Consider the following 27500-nt stretch of genomic DNA (forward strand, 5'->3'; position numbering starts at 1 on the left):
CAGACCCTCGGCACCATCTTCAAAGTAGGGAGACCCCTTTGAATGACATGGTGGGCCATAATAAATGACGTGAAAGCCACAATAAATGTTGTGGCTGACCACATTGAGTGACATGGCGGGCCACGATAAATGATGTGACGGACCACAAAAAGAAGACGTGGTGGGCCGGGAGAAATTGTGTGAAGGCCACATTTATTTCGTGGCTGACCGCATTGAATGACATGGTGGGCCACAATAAATGATGTGATGGACCACAATAAATAATGTGAAGGCCACATAACGTTTTGTGGCTGACCACATTGAATGACATGGCAAGCCACAATAAATGATGTGATGGACCACAATAAATGACGTGAAGGCCACATAAAATTTTGTGGCTGACCACATTGACTGACATGGTGGGCCACAATGAATGATGTGATGGACCACAATAAATGACGTGAAGGCCACATAAAATTTTGTGGCTGACCACGTTGAATGATATGGCAAGGCACAATAAATGATGTGATGGACCACAATAAATGACGTGAAGGCCACGTAAAATTTTGTGGCTGACCACATTGAATGATATGGCAAGCCACAATAAATGATGTGATGGACCACAATAAATGACGTGAAGGCCACATAAAATTTGTGGCTGACCACATTGAATGATATGGTGGGCCACAATAAATGATGTGATGGACCACAATAAATGACGTGAAGGCCACGTAAAATTTTGTGGCTGACCACATTGAATGACATGGTGGGCCACAATAAATGATATGATGGACCACAATAAATGACGTGAAGGCCACATAAAATTTTGTGGCTGACCACATTGAATGACATGGCAAGCCACAATAAATGATGTGACAGACCATGCTAATTTATGTGACAAACTGCTTTAAAAAACATGGCGGGCCACATTGAATGATATGGCAAGCCACGATAAATGATGTGATGGACCACAATAAATGACGTGAAGGCCACATAAAATTTTGTGGCTGACCACATTGAATGACATGGCAAGCCACAATAAATGATGTGACAGACCATGCTGATTTATGTGACAAACTGCTTTAAAAAACATGGCGGGCCACATTGAATGATATGGCAAGCCACGATAAATGATGTGACGGACCACAAAAAAAAAGGTATGGCAGGCCACAAGAAATGACGTGAAGGCCACTTAAATTATGTGGCTGACTACATTGAATGACATGGTGGGCCACAATAAATGACATTAAGGTCACAATAAATTTTGTGGCTGACCACAATGAATGACATAACGGGCCACAATAAATGATGTGACGCACCACATAAAGAAATACAATCATGTGTGCTTACGGACTGTATACCTGCAGACTGTATTGATCTATATTGGCATACACATACACAATATGTATATATAGTGTTTTTATGTTGATTTAATTAAAAAAAATAAAAATATATATATATATATATATATATTTGGTACCGGGCCTTGGCCCGGTGGTTGGGGACCACTGCATTAAACTATGTAACAAGTTGTGATGCTGGATGCATTAAACTATGTAACAAGTTGTGATGCTGGATGCATTAAACTATGTAACAAGTTGTGATGCTGGATGCATTAAACTATGTAACAAGTTGTGATGCTGGATGCATTAAACTATGTAACAAGTTGTGATGCTGGATGCATTAAACTATGTAACAAGTTGTGATGCTGGATGCATTAAACTATGTAACAAGTTGTGACGCTGGATGCATTAAACTATGTAACAAGTTGTGATGCTGGATGCATTAAACTATGTAACAAGTTGTGATGCTGGATGCATTAAACTATGTAACAAGTTGTGATGCTGGATGCATTAAACTATGTAACAAGTTGTGATGCTGGATGCATTAAACTATGTAACAAGTTGTGATGCTGGATGCATTAAACTATGTAACAAGTTGTGATGCTGGATGCATTAAACTATGTAACAAGTTGTGATGCTGGATGCATTAAACTATGTAACAAGTTGTGACGCTGGATGCATTAAACTATGTAACAAGTTGTGATGCTGGATGCATTAAACTATGTAACAAGTTGTGATGCTGGATGCATTAAACTATGTAACAAGTTGTGATGCTGGATGCATTAAACTATGTAACAAGTTGTGACGCTGGATGCATTAAACTATGTAACAAGTTGTGATGCTGGATGCATTAAACTATGTAACAAGTTGTGATGCTGGATGCATTAAACTATGTAACAAGTTGTGATGCTGGATGCATTAAACTATGTAACAAGTTGTGATGCTGGATGCATTAAACTATGTAACAAGTTGTGATGCTGGATGCATTAAACTATGTAACAAGTTGTGATGCTGGATGCATTAAACTATGTAACAAGTTGTGATGCTGGATGCATTAAACTATGTAACAAGTTGTGATGCTGGATGCATTAAACTATGTAACAAGTTGTGATGCTGGATGCATTAAACTATGTAACAAGTTGTGATGCTGGATGCATTAAAGTATGTAACAAGTTGTGATGCTGGATGCATTAAACTATGTAACAAGTTGCGATGCTGGATGCATTAAACTATGTAACAAGTTGTGATGCTGGATGCATTAAACTATGTAACAAGTTGTGACGCTGGATGCATTAAACTATGTAACAAGTTGTGATGCTGGATGCATTAAACTATGTAACAAGTTGTGATGCTGGATGCATTAAACTATGTAACAAGTTGTGATGCTGGATGCATTAAACTATGTAACAAGTTGTGATGCTGGATGCATTAAACTATGTAACAAGTTGTGATGCTGGATGCATTAAACTATGTAACAAGTTGTGATGCTGGATGCATTAAACTATGTAACAAGTTGTGATGCTGGATGCATTAAACTATGTAACAAGTTGTGATGCTGGATGCATTAAACTATGTAACAAGTTGTGATGCTGGATGCATTAAACTATGTAACAAGTTGTGATGCTGGATGCATTAAACTATGTAACAAGTTGTGACGCTGGATGCATTAAACTATGTAACAAGTTGTGATGCTGGATGCATTAAACTATGTAACAAGTTGTGATGCTGGATGCATTAAACTATGTAACAAGTTGTGATGCTGGATGCATTAAACTATGTAACAAGTTGTGACGCTGGATGCATTAAACTATGTAACAAGTTGTGATGCTGGATGCATTAAACTATGTAACAAGTTGTGATGCTGGATGCATTAAACTATGTAACAAGTTGTGATGCTGGATGCATTAAACTATGTAACAAGTTGTGATGCTGGATGCATTAAACTATGTAACAAGTTGTGATGCTGGATGCATTAAACTATGTAACAAGTTGTGATGCTGGATGCATTAAACTATGTAACAAGTTGTGATGCTGGATGCATTAAACTATGTAACAAGTTGTGATGCTGGATGCATTAAACTATGTAACAAGTTGTGATGCTGGATGCATTAAACTATGTAACAAGTTGTGATGCTGGATGCATTAAACTATGTAACAAGTTGTGATGCTGGATGCATTAAACTATGTAACAAGTTGTGATGCTGGATGCATTAAACTATGTAACAAGTTGTGATGCTGGATGCATTAAACTATGTAACAAGTTGCGATGCTGGATGCATTAAACTATGTAACAAGTATCCCGTCAGACACACTTTAAAATAACCCCAAACCATAGACATGGTGTCGCTAGTCAGTCACCCAGCGAGCTGGCTTGTTAGCCACGGCTACAGCACCGGCAACAACACACTCTTGTTGTCGTTATGCTGTGCTCGCGGCGGTTTGATGAGGTCATCAAGCGTCGCCAGTAAACCTCTCATGCTGCAACTTCTGTGTTGTGTGTGGGAGAGGAGAGAGGGGAGAGGGGAGGGGGGAGGGGCTGCTGACTGTGCATGTGTGTGTGTATAACATAGAACTAGCAGCACAACTTCAACAGCTTTTCGTGTTTACCCTCTCAATCATGTGATTGCTGACGTGCCGCGTTCCTGACAGAATTTTCACACCTTCATCTGACACCCATGATAACACACACACACCATCACACACACACACCATCACACAAACACGCTCACACACACACACACCCGCTGCAAAGCTGAAGCTGAACTGAAAGGCTGATGGAATGTAGAATGAATGTTGGAATGGTTTGAATGTAGGAATGGTTTGACTGTTGAAATGGTTTGAATGTTGACGAGCTAACACTGAACTGGAATGCTCGTGGACTGTAGAAATGATCGGAAGGTTTTAAAATGGTTTAAAAGTAAAACACGGTTTGAAAGTTGGAAGAGCCGAATCTGGAAATGCTAAATGTTAGTATGGTTAGACAAGTTAGCAGCCTTCCAAGAGGGTACACAATAACAGAATGCGTGAATATTTCATCTAAATGTATAACATTAGCTAAAATGCTAGCATACAAAGTTAACATGCTAACAGGGGAACAGCCAGCGCACTTCTAAGATAGCACCAAGTAACCAAATCTATGTTTATTTGGTTAAAAAGTACAATGCTAGCATAAAATAATGAGCATGGTAGCAAGGGAACAGCAAGCATACTTCTAAGATGGCACCAAGTAACCAAATCTGTGTTTATTTGGTTAAAAAGTACAAAGCTAGCTAAGATTCTAGCTAAGATGCTAGCCTAAAATATGAGCTGGCTTGCATTAGCATGGTAGCAAGGGAACTGCAAGCATACTTCTAAGTAACAAAACAGCAAGCATACTTCCAAGTAACAAAATCTATGTTTATTTGGTTAAAAAGTACAATGCTAGCAAAGATGCTAGCATAAAATAATGAGCATGGTAGCAAGGGAACAGCAAGCATACTCCTAAGATGACACCAAGTAACCAAATCTGTGTTTATTTGGTTAAAAAGCACAAAGCTAGCTAAGATTCTAGCTAAGATGCTAGCATAAAATATGAGCTGGCTTACATTAGCATGGTAGCAAGGGAACAGCAAGCATACTTCTAAGTAACAAAACAGCAAGCATACTTCCAAGTAACAAAATCTATGTTTATTTGGTTAAAAAGTACAATGCTAGCAAAGATGCTAGCATAAAATAATGAGCATGGTAGCAAGGGAACAGCAAGCATACTCCTAAGATGACACCAAGTAACCAAATCTGTGTTTATTTGGTTAAAAAGTACAAAGCTAGCTAAGATTCTAGCTAAGATGCTAGCATAAAATATGAGCTGGCTTACATTAGCATGGTAGCAAGGGAACTGCAAGCATACTTCTAAGTAACAAAACAGCAAGCATACTTCCAAGTAACACAATCTATGTTTATTTGGTTAAAAAGTACAATGCTAGCAAAGATGCTAGCATAAAATAATGAGCATGGTAGCAAGGGAACAGCAAGCATACTCCTAAGATGACACCAAGTAACCAAATCTGTGTTTATTTGGTTAAAAAGTACAAAGCTAGCTAAGATTCTAGCTAAGATGCTAGCATAAAATATGAGCTGGCTTGCATTAGCATGGTAGCAAGGGAACAGCAAGCATACTTCCAAGTAACAAAATCTATGTTTATTTGGTTAAAAAGTACAATGCTAGCAAAGATGCTAGCATAAAATAATGAGCATGGTAGCAAGGGAACAGCAAGCATACTTCTAAGATGGCACCAAGTAACCAAATCCATGATAATTATGTTAAAATGTACAAAATTATCTAAAATGTTAGCATAAAGCGTTAGCGTGCTAACATTTACATGCTAACATTAACATGCCAACAGGTGGAGGGCTAGCATATAACTACGATGGCGCCAAGTGCCGGAATCCATGATTATTAGGTTCTAAAGTACGGAATTAGCTACAATTCTATCATAAAATATAAGGGTGCTAATATTCACATGCTAACGTTCACATGCTAACATTAGCATGCAACAGGTGGAGGGCTAGCACACTTTTAAGATGGCGCCAAGTACCGGAATCCATGATTATTAGGTTGAAAAGTAAGAAGTTTGCTAAAATGCTAGCATATAATGTTAGCATGCTAACATCAGCATGGTAACAGGGGACGCATACTTCTAAGATAGCACCAAGTAACAAAATCCATGATAATTAGGTTAAAACGTACAAAATTATCCAAAATGTTAGCATAAAACGTTAGCATGCTAACATTTACATGCTAACATTAACATGCCAACAGGTGGAGGGCTAGCATATATATACGATGGCGCCAAGTGCTGGAATCCATGATTATTAGGTTAAACTGTCCTAAATTAGCTAAAATTCTATCATAAAATGTTAGTGTGCTAACATTCACATGCTAACGTTAGCATGCAACAGATGGAGGGCTAGCGTTAAGTACCGGATTCCATGATTACTAGGTTGAAAAGTAGGAAGTTGGCTAAAATGCTAACAGGGGAAGCATACTTCTAAGATGGCACTAAGTAACACAATCTATGTTCATGAGGTTAAAACGTACAAAATTAGCTAAAACGCTAACAAAAAAACGTTAGCATGCTAAAATCAACATGCTAACAGGGGAACAGTCAGCGAAATTCTAAGATAGTGTCAATTAACGAAATCCATGATTATTAGGTAAAAAAATACATAAGCTAAAATTCTTGCAAAAAACAGTAGCATGTTAATGATAGCATGCTAATATTAGCATGCTAACAGAGGAACAGAGGCTTCAGCATGGTGATGTCACCGCTTAGCGATGCAGCTCAGGAAACTATTGACTATTATGTAGAATTTGCACTATCAGTGGGAATCCTGCGTGGAACACACAAGTGGCTCATTCTGTCAGGTCTATGTTAGTGCTTGACTCAGTCATTCTGTCAGGTCTATGTTAGTGCTTGACTCCGTCATTCTGTCAGGTCTATGTTAGTGCTTGACTCAGTCATTCTGTCAGGTCTATGTTAGTGCTTGACTCAGTCATTCTGTCAGGTCTATGTTAGTGCTTGACTACGTCATTCTGTCAGGTCTATGTTAGTGCTTGACTCCGTCATTCTGTCAGGTCTATGTTAGTGCTTGACTCAGTCATTCTGTCAGGTCTATGTTAGTGCTTGACTCAGTCATTCTGTCAGGTCTATGTTAGTGCTTGACTCAGTCATTCTGTCAGGTCTATGTTAGTGCTTGACTCCGTCATTCTGTCAGGTCTATGTTAGTGCTTGACTCCGTCATTCTGTCAGGTCTATGTTAGTGCTTGACTACGTCATTCTGTCAGGTCTATGTTAGTGCTTGACTACGTCATTCTGTCAGGTCTATGTTAGTGCTTGACTCAGTCATTCTGTCAGGTCTATGTTAGTGCTTGACTCCGTCATTCTGTCAGGTCTATGTTAGTGCTTGACTCCGTCATTCTGTCAGGTCTATGTTAGTGCTTGACTCCGTCATTCTGTCAGGTCTATGTTAGTGCTTGACTCAGTCATTCTGTCAGGTCTATGTTAGTGCTTGACTCAGTCATTCTGTCAGGTCTATGTTAGTGCTTGACTCCGTCATTCTGTCAGGTCTATGTTAGTGCTTGACTCCGTCATTCTGTCAGGTCTATGTTAGTGCTTGACTCAGTCATTCTGTCAGGTCTATGTTAGTGCTTGACTCAGTCATTCTGTCAGGTCTATGTTAGTGCTTGACTCCGTCATTCTGTCAGGTCTATGTTAGTGCTTGACTCCGTCATTCTGTCAGGTCTATGTTAGTGCTTGACTCCGTCATTCTGTCAGGTCTATGTTAGTGCTTGACTCCGTCATTCTGTCAGGTCTATGTTAGTGCTTGACTCAGTCATTCTGTCAGGTCTATGTTAGTGCTTGACTCCGTCATTCTGTCAGGTCTATGTTAGTGCTTGACTCCGTCATTCTGTCAGGTCTATGTTAGTGCTTGACTCCGTCATTCTGTCAGGTCTATGTTAGTGCTTGACTCCGTCATTCTGTCAGGTCTATGTTAGTGCTTGACTCAGTCATTCTGTCAGGTCTATGTTAGTGCTTGAGTCAGTCATTCTGTCAGGTCTATGTTAGTGCTTGAGTCAGTCATTCTGTCAGGTCTATGTTAGTGCTTGACTCAGTCATTCTGTCAGGTCTATGTTAGTGCTTGACTCCGTCATTCTGTCAGGTCTATGTTAGTGCTTGACTCCGTCATTCTGTCAGGTCTATGTTAGTGCTTGACTCCGTCATTCTGTCAGGTCTACGTTAGCGCTAGACTCTTGTGTCATTCACCTGGCCTGGGTGTTGACCTGGCTTGGGTGTGGAATCAACCGTTCTGCTCAGTGACTTTTGTAAAATGAGTCAGAAGCGTCAAACAAGTTTTAGTGGTCACACGTTGGCCTGCTTACTCCCTTCTCTTCTAATGCCCAAAGACTTGACGATAGTCCTCTAGGTTTTTAGTCCTAGGCGAAAGGACTTTAGCAGGAGATACACATTACAACTTAAGTAGAAAGTCAAATACAGCTAAAGAAAAAAGGTCAATAATAGGTGATATAAGAAAATGTAGAAGGTAAAACAAGGTAGAAGACGGTCAAAGTAGGTCAATAAAAGGTAAAAGAAGGTAAGTAGAAATTAAAATACAGTAAAAGAAAAAATAAGAAATGTAGAAGACAAGAAATATCACTTTCATGTCCCTAAACCGGTCTGTGGAAAATAGGTCATAGTGTGGTCGGCTTTGTCTGTTGGACGGGACAAGTCCACTAACTTAGTCCAGCAAGTCCACTAACTTAGTCCAGCAAGTCCACTAACTTAGTCCAGCAAGTCCACTAACTTAGTCCTGCAAGTCCACTAACTTAGTCCTGCAAGTCCACTAACTTAGTCTAGCAAGTCCACTAACTTAGTCTAGCAAGTCCACTAACTTAGTCTAGCAAGTCCACTAACTTAGTCTAGCAAGTCCACTAACTTAGTCTAGCAAGTCCACTAACTTAGTCTAGCAAGTCCACTAACTTAGTCTAGCAAGTCCACTAACTTAGTCTAGCAAGTCCACTAACTTAGTCTAGCAAGTCCACTAACTTAGTCCAGCAAGTCCACTAACTTAGTCCAGCAAGTCCACTAACTTAGTCTAGCAAGTCAACTATCTTAGTCTAGCAAGTCCACTAACTTAGTCTAGCAAGTCCACTAACTTAGTCCTGCAAGTCCACTAACTTAGTCCAGCAAGTCCACTAACTTAGTCCAGCAAGTTCACAAATTTAGTCTAGCAAGTCCACTAACTTAGTCCAGCAAGTCCACTAACTTAGTCCAGCAAGTTCACTAACTTAGTCCAGCAAGTTCACAAATTTAGTCCAGCAAGTCCACTAACTTAGTCCAGCAAGTTCACTAACTTAGTCCAGCAAGTTCACAAATTTAGTCCAGCAAGTCCACTAACTTAGTCCAGCAAGTTCACAAATTTAGTCTAGCAAGTCCACTAACTTAGTCCAGCAAGTCCACTAACTTAGTCCAGCAAGTACACAAATTTAGTCTAGCAAGTCCACTAACTTAGTCCAGCAAGTCCACTAACTTAGTCCAGCAAGTCCACTAACTTAGTCCAGCAAGTCCACTAACTTAGTCTAGCAAGTCCACTAACTTAGTCTAGCAAGTCAACTATCTTAGTCTAGCAAGTCCACTAATTTAGTCCAGCAAGTCCACTAACTTAGTCCTGCAAGTCCACTAACTTAGTCCTGCAAGTCCACTAACTTAGTCTAGCAAGTCCACTAACTTAGTCCAGCAAGTTCACAAATTTAGTCTAGCAAGTCCACTAACTTAGTCCAGCAAGTTCACAAATTTAGTCTAGCAAGTCCACTAACTTAGTCCTGCAAGTCCACTAACTTAGTCTAGCAAGTCCACTAACTTAGTCCAGCAAGTCCACTAACTTAGTCTAGCAAGTCCACTAACTTAGTCTAGCAAGTCAACTATCTTAGTCTAGCAAGTCCACTAATTTAGTCCAGCAAGTCCACTAACTTAGTCCAGCAAGTCCACTAACTTAGTCCTGCAAGTCCACTAACTTAGTCTAGCAAGTCCACTAACTTAGTCCAGCAAGTTCACAAATTTAGTCTAGCAAGTCCACTAACTTAGTCCTGCAAGTCCACTAACTTAGTCTAGCAAGTCCACTAACTTAGTCCAGCAAGTTCACAAATTTAGTCTAGCAAGTCCACTAACTTAGTCCTGCAAGTCCACTAACTTAGTCTAGCAAGTCCACTAACTTAGTCCAGCAAGTTCACAAATTTAGTCTAGCAAGTCCACTAACTTAGTCCTGCAAGTTCACAAATTTAGTCTAGCAAGTCCACTAACTTAGTCCAGCAAGTTCACAAATTTAGTCTAGAAAGTCCACTAACTTAGTCCTGCAAGTCCACTAACTTAGTCTAGCAAGTCCACTAACTTAGTCAAGCAAGTCCACTAACTTAGCCATGCAAGTCCAGTAACTTAGTCCAGCAAGTCCACTAACTTAGTCCTGCAAGTCCACTAACTTAGTCTAGCAAGTCCACTAACTTAGTCCAGCAAGTCCACTAACTTAGTCCAGCAAGTCCACTAACTTAGCCATGCAAGACCACTAACTTAGTCCAGCAAGTCCAGTAACTTAGTCTAGCAAGTCCACTAACTTAGTCCAGCAAGTCCACTAACTTAGTCCAGCAAGTCCACTAACTTAGTCCAGCAAGTTCACAAATTTAGTCTAGCAAGTCCACTAACTTAGTCCAGCAAGTCCACTAACTTAGTCCAGCAAGTCCAGTAACTTAGTCTAGCAAGTCCACTAACTTAGTCCAGCAAGTCCACTAACTTAGTCTAGCAAGTCCACTAACTTAGTCCAGCAAGTTCGCTAACTTAGTCCAGCCTGACATGACTTAGGCCCAGTGTGACATGACAAATGAGACCTAACAGGACGTACAGTAATAGTACAGTACAGTACAGAACAGTAATAGTGGAGTTGAGAAAGAGTTGTTGAGAGAACACGTCAGTGCAGTCCTGGAACAAAACAAATATGAGACCTAACTGGTTTGCTTCTTTGTCAGCCAAGGTTTTCCTCAGAAGTCTGGAGTGAATGTCACAACAATGTAGCACACGTCCTGCACTTCTAGTCTACAATCCTTTAAAACACATCTAGCATCTTGTCCTGCTGGAATTAAAATACATTAGAAGAAAAATACATTTGATAAAAAGATGAATACAATTGTCAGACTGGCTGTCAATCAATCAAACGGTAAATGAACATGAACTCAATAACTTTGCTGTCATGGATACATTGCTACATCTGACTGTGTTAAGACTAACTATGTCTGTGTGACGTCTTATACAAGACTAAGTATGTCTGTGTGACATACTTAGTCTTGTATGTCACACAGACATACTTAGTCTTGCACAAGACTATGTATGTCTGTGTAACGTAAGTATGTATGTGTGACATACTTAGTCTTGTACAAGACTAAGTATGTCACACAGACATACTTAGTCTTGCACAAGACTATGTATGTCTGTGTAACGTAAGTATGTATGTGTGACATACTTAGTCTTGTACAAGACTAAGTATGTCACACAGACATACTTAGTCTTGTACAAGACTAAGTATGTCACACAGACATACTTAGTCTTGCACAAGACTATGTATGTCTGTGTGACGTAAGTATGTCACACATACATAGTCTTGTACAAGACTATGTATGTCTGTGTGACATACTTATGTGAAATACTTAGTCTTGTACAAGACTAAGTATGTCTGTGTGACATACTTAGTCTTGTACAAGACTATGTATGTCTGTGTGACGTAAGTATGTATGTGTGACATACTTAGTCTTGTACAAGACTAAGTATGTCACACAGACATACTTAGTCTTGTAGAAGACTATGTATGTCTGTGTGACGTAAGTATGTCACACATACATAGTCTTGTACAAGACTATGTATGTCTGTGTGACATACTTATGTGAAATACTTAGTCCTGTACAAGACTAAGTATGTCTGTGTGACATACTTAGTCTTGTACAAGACTAAGTATGTCTGTGTGACATACTTACGTCACAGACATACATAGTCTTGTACAAGACTATGTATGTCTGTGTGACATACTTATGTGACATACTTAGTCTTGTACAAGACTATGTACGTCTGTGTGACATACTTAGTATTGTAGAAGACTAAGTATGTCTGTGTGACATACTTAGTCTTGTACAAGGCTATGTATGTCTGTGTGACATACTTATGTGACATACTTAGTCTTGTACAAGACTATGTACGTCTGTGTGACATACTTAGTATTGTAGAAGACTAAGTATGTCTGTGTGACATACTTAGTCTTGTACAAGACTATGTACAGTATGTCTGTGTGACATACTTAGTCTTGTACAAGACTAAGTATGTCTGTGTGACATACTTACGTCACAGACATACATAGTCTTGTACAAGGCTATGTACGTCTGTGTGACATACTTAGTATTGTAGAAGACTATGTATGTCTGTGTGACAGACTTAGTAAAACATTTCCAACTTTTTGACACTTAGAAAAAATCCCGACTTTTTGACACTTGGAAAAAAATCCCGACTTTTTGACAAAAAAATGTCCAACTTTTTGAAAAATAAAATTCAGACTTTCCGTCTTTTTGAAACTTAGAAAAAATTCTGACTTTTTGACGAAAAAAAATCCAGATTTTTTGACACTAAGAAAAAATCCCGACTTTTTGACACTTGGACAAAAATCCTGACTTTTTGACATTTACAAAAAATCCAGACTTTTTGACAAAAAAATGTCCAACTTTTTGACAAATGAAATTCAGACTTTCCGATTTTTTGACACTTTTAAAAAATTCAGACTTTTTGACGAAAAAAATCCAGACTTTTTGACACTAAGAAAAAATCCAGATTTTTTGACATTTAAAAAAAATCCAGACTTTTTGACACTTAGAAAAAATCCAGACTTTTTGACAAAAAAATGTCCAACTTTTTGACAAATAAAATTCAGACTTTCCGACTTTTTGACACTTAGAAAAAATTCTGACTTTTTGACGAAAAAAATCCTGAATTTTTGACGAAAAAAATCCCGATTTTTTGACACTAAGAAAAAAATCCAGACTTTTTGACACTTGGAAAAAAATCCAGACTTTTTGACACTTAGAAAAAATCCAGACTTTTTGACAAAAAAATGTCCAACTTTTTGACAAATGAAATTCAGACTTTCCGATTTTTTGACACTTATAAAAAATTCCGACTTTTTGACGAAAACAATCCCGATTTTTTCACACTAAGAAAAAATCCAGATTTTTTGACACTTAGAAAAAATCCAGACTTTTTGACACTTAAAAAAAAATCCAGACTTTTTGACAAAAAAATGTCCAACTTTTTGACAAATAAAATTCAGACTTTCCGACTTATTGACACTTAGAAAAAATCCCGACTTTTTGACGAAAAAAATCCCGACTTTTTGGCGAAAAAAATCCAGATTTTTTGACACTATGAAAAAGTCCCGACTTTTTGACACTTGGAAAAAAATCCCGACTTTTTGACACTTGGAAAAAAATCCCGACTTTTTGACACTTAGAAAAAATCCAGACTTTTTGACAAAAAAATTTCCAACTTTTTGACAAATGAAATTCAGACTTTCCGATTTTTTGACACTTGTAAAAAATTCCGACTTTTTGACGAAAAAAATCCCGACTTTTTGACACTAAGAAAAAATCCAGATTTTTTGACACTTAGAAAAAATCCAGACTTTTTGACGGTTAGAAAAAATCAAGACTTTTTGACAAAAAAATGTCCAACTTTTTGACAAATAAAATTCAGACTTCCCGACTTTTTGACACTTAGAAAAAATTCCGACTTTTTGACGAAAAAAATCCAGACTCTTTGACACTAAGAAAAAATCCAGAATTTTTGACACTTTTGTCAGGATTTTTTTCAAGTGTCAAAAAGCCGGGAATTTTTTTTTGTCAAAATTCGAGATATTTTTCTAAGTGTCAAAAAGTTGGAAATGTTTTATTGTCTGTCACACAGACATACATAGTCTTGTACACTTGACACTTAGAAAAAATCCAGATTTTTTGACACTTAGAAAATATCCTGATTTTTTGACACTTAGAAAAAATCCCGACTTTTTGACAAAAAAAATTCAGACTTTCAAACTTTTTGACACTTAGAAAAAATTCCAACTTTTTGACACTTAGAAAAAATCCCGAATTTTTTACACTTTTGTCGGGATATCCCGATTTTTTGACACTTAGAAAAAATCCCGACTTTTTGACAAAAAAAATTCAGACTTTCCAACTTTTTGACACTTAGAAAAAATTCCAACTTTTTGACACTAAGAAAAAATCCCGACTTTTTGACACTTAGAAAAAAAATCCCGACTTTTTGACACTTAGAAAAAAAATCCCGACTTTTTGACAAAAAAATGTCCAACTTTTTGACAAATGAAATTCAGACTTTCCGATTTTTTGACACTTATAAAAAATTCCGACTTTTTGACGAAAAAAATCCCAACTTTTTGACACTAAGAAAAAATCCAGATTTTTTGACACTTAGAAAAAATCCAGACTTTTTGACGGTTAGAAAAAATCAAGACTTTTTGACAAAAAAATGTCCAACTTTTTGACAAATAAAATTCAGACTTCCCGACTTTTTGACACTTAGAAAAAATTCCGACTTTTTGACGAAAAAAATCCAGACTCTTTGACACTAAGAAAAAATCCAGAATTTTTGACACTTTTGTCAGGATTTTTTTCAAGTGTCAAAAAGCCGGGAATTTTTTTGTCAAAATTCAGGATTTTTTTTGTCAAAATTCGGGATTTTTTTTCTAAGTGTCAAAAAGTTGGAAATGTTTTATTGTCTGTCACACAGACATTCATAGTCTTGTACACTTGACACTTAGAAAAAATCCGGATTTTTTGACACTTAGAAAATATCCTGATTTTTTGACACTTAGAAAAAATCCAGACTTTTTGACAAAAAAAATTCAGACTTTTTGACACTTAGAAAAAATCCCGACTTTTTGACAAAAAAAATTCGGACTTTCAAACTTTTTGACACTTAGAAAAAATTCCTACTTTTTGACACTTAGAAAAAAATCCCGAATTTTTTACACTTTTGTCGGGATATCCCGATTTTTTGACACTTAGAAAAAATCCCGACTTTTTGACAAAAAAAATTCAGACTTTCCAACTTTTTGACACTCAGAAAAAATTCCAACTTTTTGACACTAAGAAAAAATCCCGACTTTTTGACACTTGGAAAAAAATCCCGACTTTTTGACACTTGGAAAAAAATCCCGACTTTTTGACACTTAGAAAAAATCCAGACTTTTTGACAAAAAAATGTCCAACTTTTTGACAAATGAAATTCAGACTTTCCGACTTTTTGACACTAAGAAAAAAATCCAGATTTTTTGACACTTAGAAAAAAATCCAGACTTTTTGACGGTTAGAAAAAAATCAAGACTTTTTGACAAAAAAATGTCCAACTTTTTGACAAATAAAATTCAGACTTTCCGACTTTTTGACACTTAGAAAAAATTCAGACTTTTTGACGAAAAAAATCCAGACTTTTTGACACTAAGAAAAAATCCCGAATTTTTGACACTTTTGTCAGGATTTTTTTCAAGTGTCAAAAAGCCGGGAATTTTTTTGTCAAAATTCAGGATTTTTTTTGTCAAAATTCGGGATTTTTTTTCTAAGTGTCAAAAAGTTGGAAATGTTTTATTGTCTGTCACACAGACATACATAGTCTTGTACACTTGACACTTAGAAAAAATCCGGATTTTTTGACACTTAGAAAATATCCTGATTTTTTGACACTTAGAAAAAATCCCGACTTTTTGACAAAAAAAATTCAGACTTTCAAACTTTTTGACACTTAGAAAAAATTCCAACTTTTTGACAGTTAGAAAAAATCTTGAATTTTTTACACTTTTGTCGGGATATCCCGATTTTTTTGACACTTAGAAAAAATCCCGACTTTTTGACATAAAAAATTCAGACTTTCCAACTTTTTGACACTTAGAAAAAATTCCAACTTTTTGACACTAAGAAAAAATCCCGACTTTTTGACACTTGGAAAAAAATCCTGACTTTTTGACATTTAGAAAAAATCCAGACTTTTTGACAAAAAAATGTCCAACTTTTTGACAAATGAAATTCAGACTTTCCGATTTTTTTACACTTATAAAAAATTCCGACTTTTTGATGAAAAAAATCCCGACTTTTTGACACTAAGAAAAAAATCCAGATTTTTTGACACTTAGAAAATATCCAGACTTTTTGACACTTAGAAAAAATCCAGATTTTTTGACACTTAGAAAAAATCCAGACTTTTTGACAAATAAAATTCAGACTTTCCGACTTTTTGACACTTAGAAAAAATTCAGACTTTTTGACGAAAAAAATCCAGACTTTTTGACGAAAAAAAATCCCGATTTTTTGACACTAAGAAAACATCCCGACTTTTTGACACTTGGAAAAAAATCCCGACTTTTTGACACTTAGAAAAAATCCAGACTTTTTGACCAAAAAATGTCCAACTTCTTGACAAATGAAATTCAGACTTTCCGATTTTTTGACACTTATAAAAAAATTCCGACTTTTTGACGAAAAAAATCCAGACTTTTTGACACTAAGAAAAAATCCAGATTTTTTGACACTTAGAAAAAATCCAGACTTTTTTACGGTTAGAAAAAATCAAGACTTTTTGACAAAAAAATGTCCAACTTTTTGACAAATAAAATTCAGACTTTCCGACTTTTTGACACTTAGAAAAAATTCCGACTTTTTGACGAAAAAAATCCAGACTCTTTGACACTAAGAAAAAAATCCCGAATTTTTGACACTTTTGTCAGGATTTTTTTCAAGTGTCAAAAAGCCGGGAATTTTTTTGTCAAAATTCGGGATATGTTGGATATGTTTTATTGTCTGTCACACAGACATACATAGTCTTGTACACTTGACACTTAGAAAAAATCCAGATTTTTTGACACTTAGAAAATATCCTGATTTTTTGACACTTAGAAAAAATCCCGACTTTTTGACAAAAAAAATTCAGACTTTCAAACTTTTTGACACTTAGAAAAAATTCCAACTTTTTGACACTTAGAAAAAATCCCGAATTTTTTACACTTTTGTCGGGATATCCCGATTTTTTGACACTTAGAAAAAATCCCGACTTTTTGACAAAAAAAATTCAGACTTTCCAACTTTTTGACACTTAGAAAAAATTCCAACTTTTTGACACTAGGAAAAAATCCCGACTTTTTGACACTTGGAAAAAAATCCAGACTTTTTGACACTTAGAAAAAATCCAGACTTTTAGACAAAAAAATGTCCAACTTTTTGTCAAATGAAATTCAGACTTTCCGATTTTTTGACACTTATAAAAAATTCCGACTTTTTGACGAAAAAAATCCCGACTTTTTGACACTAAGAAAAAATCGAGATTTTTTGACACTTAGAAAAAATCCAGATTTTTTTGACACTTAGAAAAAATCCAGACTTTTTGACGGTTAGAAAAAAATCAAGACTTTTTGACAAAAAAATGTCCAACTTTTTGACAAATAAAATTCAGACTTTCCGACTTTTTGACACTTGGAAAAAATTCCGACTTTTTGACGAAAAAAATCCAGACTTTTTGACACTAAGAAAAAATCCAGATTTTTTGACACTTAGAAAAAATCCAGACTTTTTGATGGTTAGAAAAAATCAAGACTTTTTGACAAAAAAATGTCCAACTTTTTGACAAATAAAATTCAGACTTTCCGACTTTTTGACACTTAGAAAAAATTCCGACTTTTTGACGAAAAAAATCCAGACTCTTTGACACTAAGAAAAAATCCCGAATTTTTGACACTTTTGTCAGGATTTTTTTCAAGTGTCAAAAAGCCGGGAATTTTTTTGTCAAAATTCGGGATTTTTTTCTAAGTGTCAAAAAGTTGGATATGTTTTATTGTCTGTCACACAGACATACATAGTCTTGTACACTTGACACTTAGAAAAAATCCAGATTTTTTGACACTTAGAAAATATCCTGATTTTTTGACACTTAGAAAAAATCCCGACTTTTTGACAAAAAAAATTCAGACTTTGAAACTTTTTGACACTTAGAAAAAATTCCAACTTTTTGACACTTAGAAAAAATCCCGAATTTTTTACACTTTTGTCGGGATATCCCGATTTTTTGACACTTAGAAAAAATCCCGACTTTTTGACATGAAAAATTCAGACTTTCCAACTTTTTGACACTTAGAAAAAATTCCAACTTTTTGACACTAAGAAAAAATCCCGACTTTTTGACACTTGGAAAAAAATCCAGACTTTTTGACACTTAGAAAAAATCCAGACTTTTAGACAAAAAAATGTCCAACTTTTTGTCAAATGAAATTCAGACTTTCCGATTTTTTGACACTTATAAAAAATTCCGACTTTTTGACGAAAAAAATCCCGACTTTTTGACACTAAGAAAAAATCGAGATTTTTTGACACTTAGAAAAAATCCAGATTTTTTTGACACTTAGAAAAAATCCAGACTTTTTGACGGTTAGAAAAAAATCAAGACTTTTTGACAAAAAAATGTCCAACTTTTTGACAAATAAAATTCAGACTTTCCGACTTTTTGACACTTGGAAAAAATTCCGACTTTTTGACGAAAAAAATCCAGACTTTTTGACACTAAGAAAAAATCCAGATTTTTTGACACTTAGAAAAAATCCAGACTTTTTGACACTTAGAAAAAATCCAGACTTTTTGACAAAAAAATTTCCAACTTTTTGACAAATGAAATTCAGACTTTCCGACTTTTTGACACTAAGAAAAAAATCCAGATTTTTTGACACTTAGAAAAAAATCCAGACTTTTTGACGGTTAGAAAAAAATCAAGACTTTTTGACAAAAAAATGTCCAACTTTTTGACAAATAAAATTCAGACTTTCCGACTTTTTGACACTTAGAAAAAATTCAGACTTTTTGACGAAAAAAATCCAGACTTTTTGACACTAAGAAAAAATCCCGAATTTTTGACACTTTTGTCAGGATTTTTTTCAAGTGTCAAAAAGCCGGGAATTTTTTTGTCAAAATTCAGGAATTTTTTTGTCAAAATTCGGGATTTTTTTTCTAAGTGTCAAAAAGTTGGAAATGTTTTATTGTCTGTCACACAGACATACATAGTCTTGTACACTTGACACTTAGAAAAAATCCGGATTTTTTGACACTTAGAAAATATCCTGATTTTTTGACACTTAGAAAAAATCCCGACTTTTTGACAAAAAAAATTCAGACTTTCAAACTTTTTGACACTTAGAAAAAATTCCAACTTTTTGACAGTTAGAAAAAATCTTGAATTTTTTACACTTTTGTCGGGATATCCCGATTTTTTTGACACTTAGAAAAAATCCCGACTTTTTGACATGAAAAATTCAGACTTTCCAACTTTTTGACACTTAGAAAAAATTCCAACTTTTTGACACTAAGAAAAAATCCCGACTTTTTGACACTTGGAAAAAAATCCTGACTTTTTGACATTTAGAAAAAATCCAGACTTTTTGACAAAAAAATGTCCAACTTTTTGACAAATGAAATTCAGACTTTCCGATTTTTTTACACTTATAAAAAATTCCGACTTTTTGATGAAAAAAATCCCGACTTTTTGACACTAAGAAAAAAATCCAGATTTTTTGACACTTAGAAAATATCCAGACTTTTTGACACTTAGAAAAAATCCAGACTTTTTGACACTTAGAAAAAATCCAGACTTTTTGACAAATAAAATTCAGACTTTCCGACTTTTTGACACTTAGAAAAAATTCAGACTTTTTGACGAAAAAAATCCCGACTTTTTGACGAAAAAAAATCCCGATTTTTTGACACTAAGAAAACATCCCGACTTTTTGACACTTGGAAAAAAATCCCGACTTTTTGACACTTAGAAAAAATCCAGACTTTTTGACCAAAAAATGTCCAACTTCTTGACAAATGAAATTCAGACTTTCCGATTTTTTGACACTTATAAAAAAATTCCGACTTTTTGACGAAAAAAATCCAGACTTTTTGACACTAAGAAAAAATCCAGATTTTTTGACACTTAGAAAAAATCCAGACTTTTTGACACTTAGAAAAAATCAAGACTTTTTGACAAAAAAATGTCCAACTTTTTGACAAATAAAATTCAGACTTTCCGACTTTTTGACACTTAGAAAAAATTCCGACTTTTTGACGAAAAAAATCCAGACTCTTTGACACTAAGAAAAAAATCCCGAATTTTTGACACTTTTGTCAGGATTTTTTTCAAGTGTCAAAAAGCCGGGAATTTTTTTGTCAAAATTCGGGATATGTTGGATATGTTTTATTGTCTGTCACACAGACATACATAGTCTTGTACACTTGACACTTAGAAAAAATCCAGATTTTTTGACACTTAGAAAATATCCTGATTTTTTGACACTTAGAAAAAATCCCGACTTTTTGACAAAAAAAATTCAGACTTTCAAACTTTTTGACACTTAGAAAAAATTCCAACTTTTTGACACTTAGAAAAAATCCCGAATTTTTTACACTTTTGTCGGGATATCCCGATTTTTTGACACTTAGAAAAAATCCCGACTTTTTGACAAAAAAAATTCAGACTTTCCAACTTTTTGACACTTAGAAAAAATTCCAACTTTTTGACACTAGGAAAAAATCCCGACTTTTTGACACTTGGAAAAAAATCCAGACTTTTTGACACTTAGAAAAAATCCAGACTTTTAGACAAAAAAATGTCCAACTTTTTGTCAAATGAAATTCAGACTTTCCGATTTTTTGACACTTATAAAAAATTCCGACTTTTTGACGAAAAAAATCCCGACTTTTTGACACTAAGAAAAAATCGAGATTTTTTGACACTTAGAAAAAATCCAGATTTTTTTGACACTTAGAAAAAATCCAGACTTTTTGACGGTTAGAAAAAAATCAAGACTTTTTGACAAAAAAATGTCCAACTTTTTGACAAATAAAATTCAGACTTTCCGACTTTTTGACACTTGGAAAAAATTCCGACTTTTTGACGAAAAAAATCCAGACTTTTTGACACTAAGAAAAAATCCAGATTTTTTGACACTTAGAAAAAATCCAGACTTTTTGATGGTTAGAAAAAATCAAGACTTTTTGACAAAAAAATGTCCAACTTTTTGACAAATAAAATTCAGACTTTCCGACTTTTTGACACTTAGAAAAAATTCCGACTTTTTGACGAAAAAAATCCAGACTCTTTGACACTAAGAAAAAATCCCGAATTTTTGACACTTTTGTCAGGATTTTTTTTAAGTGTCAAAAAGCCGGGAATTTTTTTGTCAAAATTCGGGATTTTTTTCTAAGTGTCAAAAAGTTGGATATGTTTTATTGTCTGTCACACAGACATACATAGTCTTGTACACTTGACACTTAGAAAAAATCCAGATTTTTTGACACTTAGAAAATATCCTGATTTTTTGACACTTAGAAAAAATCCCGACTTTTTGACAAAAAAAATTCAGACTTTCAAACTTTTTGACACTTAGAAAAAATTCCAACTTTTTGACACTTAGAAAAAATCCCGAATTTTTTACACTTTTGTCGGGATATCCCGATTTTTTGACACTTAGAAAAAATCCCGACTTTTTGACAAAAAAAATTCAGACTTTCCAACTTTTTGACACTTAGAAAAAATTCCAACTTTTTGACACTAAGAAAAAATCCCGACTTTTTGACACTTGGAAAAAAATCCAGACTTTTTGACACTTAGAAAAAATCCAGACTTTTAGACAAAAAAATGTCCAACTTTTTGTCAAATGAAATTCAGACTTTCCGATTTTTTGACACTTATAAAAAATTCCGACTTTTTGACGAAAAAAATCCCGACTTTTTGACACTAAGAAAAAATCGAGATTTTTTGACACTTAGAAAAAATCCAGATTTTTTTGACACTTAGAAAAAATCCAGACTTTTTGACGGTTAGAAAAAAATCAAGACTTTTTGACAAAAAAATGTCCAACTTTTTGACAAATAAAATTCAGACTTTCCGACTTTTTGACACTTGGAAAAAATTCCGACTTTTTGACGAAAAAAATCCAGACTTTTTGACACTAAGAAAAAATCCAGATTTTTTGACACTTAGAAAAAATCCAGACTTTTTGATGGTTAGAAAAAATCAAGACTTTTTGACAAAAAAATTTCCAACTTTTTGACAAATAAAATTCAGACTTTCCGACTTTTTGACACTTAGAAAAAATTCCGACTTTTTGACGAAAAAAATCCAGACTCTTTGACACTAAGAAAAAATCCCGAATTTTTGACACTTTTGTCAGGATTTTTTTCAAGTGTCAAAAAGCCGGGAATTTTTTTGTCAAAATTCGGGATTTTTTTCTAAGTGTCAAAAAGTTGGATATGTTTTATTGTCTGTCACACAGACATGCATAGTCTTGTACACTTGACACTTAGAAAAAATCCAGATTTTTTGACACTTAGAAAATATCCTGATTTTTTGACACTTAGAAAAAATCCCGACTTTTTGACAAAAAAAATTCAGACTTTCAAACTTTTTGACACTTAGAAAAAATTCCAACTTTTTGACACTTAGAAAAAATCCCGAATTTTTTACACTTTTGTCGGGATATCCCGATTTTTTGACACTTAGAAAAAATCCCGACTTTTTGACATGAAAAATTCAGACTTTCCAACTTTTTGACACTTAGAAAAAATTCCAACTTTTTGACACTAAGAAAAAATCCCGACTTTTTGACACTTGGAAAAAAATCCAGACTTTTTGACACTTAGAAAAAATCCAGACTTTTAGACAAAAAAATGTCCAACTTTTTGTCAAATGAAATTCAGACTTTCCGATTTTTTGACACTTATAAAAAATTCCGACTTTTTGACGAAAAAAATCCCGACTTTTTGACACTAAGAAAAAATCGAGATTTTTTGACACTTAGAAAAAATCCAGATTTTTTTGACACTTAGAAAAAATCCAGACTTTTTGACGGTTAGAAAAAAATCAAGACTTTTTGACAAAAAAATGTCCAACTTTTTGACAAATAAAATTCAGACTTTCCGACTTTTTGACACTTGGAAAAAATTCCGACTTTTTGACGAAAAAAATCCAGACTTTTTGACACTAAGAAAAAATCCAGATTTTTTGACACTTAGAAAAAATCCAGACTTTTTGACGGTTAGAAAAAAATCCCGAATTTTTGACACTTTTGTCAGGATTTTTTTCAAGTGTCAAAAAGTCGGGAATTTTTTTGTCAAAATTCAGGAATTTTTTTGTCAAAATTCGGGATTTTTTTCTAAGTGTCAAAAAGTTGGAAATGTTTTATTGTCTGTCACACAGACATACATAGTCTTGTACACTTGACACTTAGAAAAAATCCAGATTTTTTGACACTTAGAAAATATCGTGATTTTTTGACACTTAGAAAATATCCTGATTTTTTGACACTTAGAAAAAATCCCGACTTTTTGACCAAAAAAATTCAGACTTTCCAACTTTTTGACACTTAGAAAAAAATTCCAACTTTTTGACACTTAGAAAAAATCCCGAATTTTTTACACTTTTGTCGGGATTTTTTCCAAGTGTCAAAAAGTCGGGAATTTTTTTGGACAAAAAAATATACCATATAGTCCATATACTTTTATGACCCAATCCAAACAACCTGTCCTAGTCATGGTGCAGAAAAACAAATTCAACCATCACAAACAGTCAACACACATAACACAACCTGCTCACTGAACTTTGTGGATATTATAAGAAAAAATACCATAACCTTAAATTTTTTTTGAAATTACACCCATTTAAATCCATTGCAAGGCATGATGGGAAAAATGCAAAACACTCTCCGCACTTATCCATGTTTGACTTTTATCTGCTTGATACTTATGATTGATTACAAAACTTTAGAGAGGTCGTCGCAGAAGTAAACAATTTAGGAGTACTAGTATGACGTTCATTTATTATTCTAGGAAGACTTTGAACTCTTTTAAAATTGCATCCTGAATAAAGTTTGTGGCTAATATAAAACATAATATTATTATTATTATTATATATTATTATTATGTAACCGTGACTTTGAGGAAGAAATATTGTTGCCTTACAAACTTTTGTGTGGTGTTGCTTCCTTATTTGTCACTATTCATAGCTGATGTTAACGTGTAGCAGCGCAAACTGAACCGAATGTAACAGCGTGTCGTAAAAACAACTAATCGATTAAAATCGATTAGAAGAATAGTTGGCGATTAATTTAGTCATCGATTTGTTGGATCTATGCTATGCGCATGCGCAGAGGCAATTTTTATTTATTTTTTTTGTAATTTCTTTTTTACATTTTTAATTTTTTGTAATTTTTTTCTAAACCTTTATTTATAAACTGCAACATGTACAAACAGCTGAGAAACAATAATCAAAATAAGTATGGTGCCTGTATGCTGTTTTTTTTCCAATAAAATACTGGAAAGGATAGAAATGTAGTTTGTCTCTTTTATTCGATTATTAATCGATTAATCGAAGTAATAATCGACAGATTAATCGATTATCAAATTAATCGTTAGTTGCAGCCCTAATATATATATATATATATATATATATATATATATATATATATATATATATATATATATATATATATATATATATATATATATATATATACATACATACATACATACATCAAATCATACATTATGTTACTTTCATTTGATTTCACATCATAGAAGGTGTGGCGGCTTTTATTTTGCCGCGTTGATGCGCCACAATCAATTCCATAAAGCCTGATGTTTTAATACTTTTTAAATGAGTAATTATTATCAAATATCAAGCATCTCTGCTTGATGATTGGATGATGGGTCTGATGCTGAATCCCTTTTTGATTGACAGCACATCAGCCATTGTGAAATATGTACCACCCAGGCAGCATTGTTCAAATTGTTGTTACGAGTTGACCTGCAGACTTTTACCATCTTGCCAGTGACTTGTTCTTCTTTTAAAAACCACTAGCAGCACCTTTTTCTGGTGTTATTGGAGACTGTACTTCCCCAGTCACCATGTCATACATCAATACTTCATACTGCCTCCTAAATAGTTTGCATTCTTTCTCAGTCTCAGAATGACTCTTTACTGGCACCATTTATTTACTTGATTTCACCTTCTATTTCACTTATTTTACCTTTTATTTACTTGATTTCACCTTCTATTTTACTTATTTTACCTTATATTTATTTTATTTCACCTTCTATTTAACTTATTTTACCTTTTATTTACCTTCTTTGACCTTCTATTTAACTTATTTGACCTTTTATTTACTTTATTTCACCATCTATTTAACTTATTTTACCTTTTATTTACTTTATTTTACCTTCTATTTACCTTATTTTACCTTTTATTTACTTTATTTCACCTTCTTTTTAACTTATTTTACCTTCTTTTACCTTCTATTTAACTTTTTTGACCTTTTATTTACTTTATTTTACCTTCTATTTTACTTATTTTACCTTATATTTATTTTATTTCACCTTCTATTTAACTTATTTTACCTTTTATTTACCTTCTTTGACCTTCTATTTAACTTATTTGACCTTTTATTTACTTTATTTCACCATCTATTTAACTTATTTTACCTTTTATTTACTTTATTTCACCTTCTATTGAACTTATTTTACCTTTTATTTACTTTATTTCACCTTCTTTTTAACTTATTTTACCTTTTTTTTACCTTCTTTTACCTTCTATTTAACTTATTTGACCTTTTATTTACTTTATTTTACCTTCTATTTTACTTATTTGACCTTATATTTATTTTATTTCACCTTCTATTTAACTTATTTTACCTTTTATTTACCTTCTTTGACCTTCTATTTAACTTATTTTACCTTTTATTTACTTTATTTCACCATCTATTTAACTTATTTTACCTTTTATTTACTTTATTTTACCTTCTATTTAACTCATTTTACCTTTTATTTACTTTATTTCACCTTCTTTTTAACTTATTTTACCTTCTTTTACCTTCTATTTAACTTTTTTGACCTTTTATTTACTTTATTTTACCTTCTATTTTACTTATTTTACCTTATATTTATTTTATTTCACCTTCTATTTAACTTATTTTACTTTTTATTTACCTTCTTTTACCTTCTATTTAACTTATTTTACCTTTTATTTACTTTATTTCACCTTCTATTTAACTTATTTTACCTTTTATTTACTTTATTTCACCTTCTTTTTAACTTATTTTACCTTCTTTTACCTTCTATTTAACTTATTTGACCTTTTATTTACTTTATTTTACCTTCTATTTTACTTATTTTACCTTATATTTATTTTTTTTCACCTTCTATTTAACTTATTTTACCTTTTATTTACCTTCTTTGACCTTCTATTTAACTTATTTTACCTTTGATTTACTTTATTTCACCATCTATTTAACTTATTTTACCTTTTATTTACTTTATTTTACCTTCTATTTAACTCATTTTACCTTTTATTTACTTTATTTCACCTTCTTTTTAACTTCTTTTACCTTCTATTTAACTTTTTTGACCTTTTATTTACTTTATTTGACTTTCTATTTACTTATTTTACCTTATATTTATTTTATTTCACCTTCTATTTAACTTATTTTACTTTTTATTTACCTTCTTTGACCTTCTATTTAACTTATTTTACCTTCTATTTACTTTATTTCACCTTCTATTTAACTTATTTTACCTTTTATTTACTTTATTTCACCTTCTTTTTAACTTATTTTACCTTTTTTTTACCTTCTTTTACCTTCTATTTAACTTATTTGACCTTTTATTTACTTTATTTTACCTTCTATTTTACTTATTTGACCTTATATTTATTTTATTTCACCTTCTATTTAACTTATTTTACCTTTTATTTACCTTCTTTGACCTTCTATTTAACTTATTTTACCTTTTATTTACTTTATTTCACCATCTATTTAACTTATTTTACCTTTTATTAACTTTATTTTACCTTCTATTTAACTTATTTTACCTTTTATTTACTTTATTTCACCTTCTTTTTCACTTATTTTACCTTTTATTTACTTTACCTTCTATTCAACACGGCAGTAAAACGACTAGTCAAACAAAACGTCAGTCATGGTCATGGACCCACTAGCTGCGCAAACTAACTCTCCAATCAGCTAAACGGACTCAAAAACTCCACGGTGACGTTTTGGTGAATTTACTGAGGAATTTGTGAAAGTGAAACAATACAAAAAGAATGTAAGTTAACAATACTAACACAGACACTTGTAGATGTCTTAGCATATTAGCTCATGCTAACGACGCTAGCTGCTATACATGACGATAGCAGGTACAAATATGCATGAAAACACTCCTAGAGACATCACACATGGAATGCTTTAGTACGTAAGAATAGTTTTAGTTATATTGTAAAACTTACAAACGTTGCTTGGTGTGATGAATGAAGAATCCATACCAGTAGTAACGCTATGGACGGCTAGAAGACGAAACAGCACTTGTACTTCCGGGTCAAAGCTTTAAATAGCCGCACTGTTTTATAAGCCGCAGGGTGCAAAGCGTAGGAAAAAAGCAGCGGCTGATAGTCCGGAATTGACAGTACTTCTTATATAGTGAGGCGGGCATGATGAGGTGGCATCTTGGTACCAACCAATGTTGTCCTTTCAAAATAAAAT

At 33.6% G+C, this 27500-nt stretch overlaps 1 protein-coding gene across 5 annotated transcripts in view; it reads left to right on the forward strand.

The window, feature by feature from the left end:
• LOC133650044 (protein spire homolog 1-like) overlaps positions 1–27500 on the forward strand; it is a 71191-nt gene that overhangs the window by 3972 nt on the left and 39719 nt on the right. The gene's annotated exons all lie outside the window — the stretch shown is intronic.

The sequence above is a fragment of the Entelurus aequoreus genome, linkage group LG05, assembly GCF_033978785.1.
Source record: "Entelurus aequoreus isolate RoL-2023_Sb linkage group LG05, RoL_Eaeq_v1.1, whole genome shotgun sequence".
NCBI lineage: Eukaryota > Metazoa > Chordata > Actinopteri > Syngnathiformes > Syngnathidae > Entelurus > Entelurus aequoreus.